This window comes from Octopus bimaculoides, chromosome 10 (assembly GCF_001194135.2).
Source record: "Octopus bimaculoides isolate UCB-OBI-ISO-001 chromosome 10, ASM119413v2, whole genome shotgun sequence".
NCBI lineage: Eukaryota > Metazoa > Mollusca > Cephalopoda > Octopoda > Octopodidae > Octopus > Octopus bimaculoides.
The window spans coordinates 89,968,300-89,968,944 of record NC_068990.1 but is presented as its reverse complement, the minus strand read 5'-3'; positions in this window follow the sequence as shown (position 1 = coordinate 89,968,944).

Sequence of the window (645 nt, the reverse complement as noted above, 5' to 3'; positions counted from 1 at the left end):
TATAAAGAAGGTAGAAACAGAAAAGGAACGGAAGAAACATCAATAGGAGAATATCTAACAACCATTTTCAATTATTTACATATTGTACGAAGTAATTCTGGCGAAATATCAAGAGAATATCCCTTAATTGTCAAACACGGCAACCCAAGGGCGTTCCTTTTCCATGCAGATTTCGTTCTAAGCATCTGAAAAAGAATGTGCCGTGTAATCAATTTACATAATTAATTTAATTACCTACCTACCTACTTACCTACCTACCTACCTACTTACCTACCTACCTACCTACATGCATGCATGCATACATACATACATACATACATACATACATACATACTTTCCTCTTTATCTACCTTACACTGCTGGAAATATGCATCGTCAAACTTACGTATAACCATACCTACACATTTATGTGTGTGTGTGTGTGTGTGTGTGTGTGTGTGTGTGTGTGTGTGTTTGTGCTCCTCATTTCGAGCACTGAACGACAATATGAGTCTTCGAAGACAGTTGTTCCCATAAGTACCAAAATAAAATTTGGGATTTATGGAGGGTCAAAGTTGGGAACAAAAACAGGACAGTGGAGACATACAAGAAACCGAACGAAAACAAACATGGAGGGTCGTTAAACTAGAACGACGGTATATATAT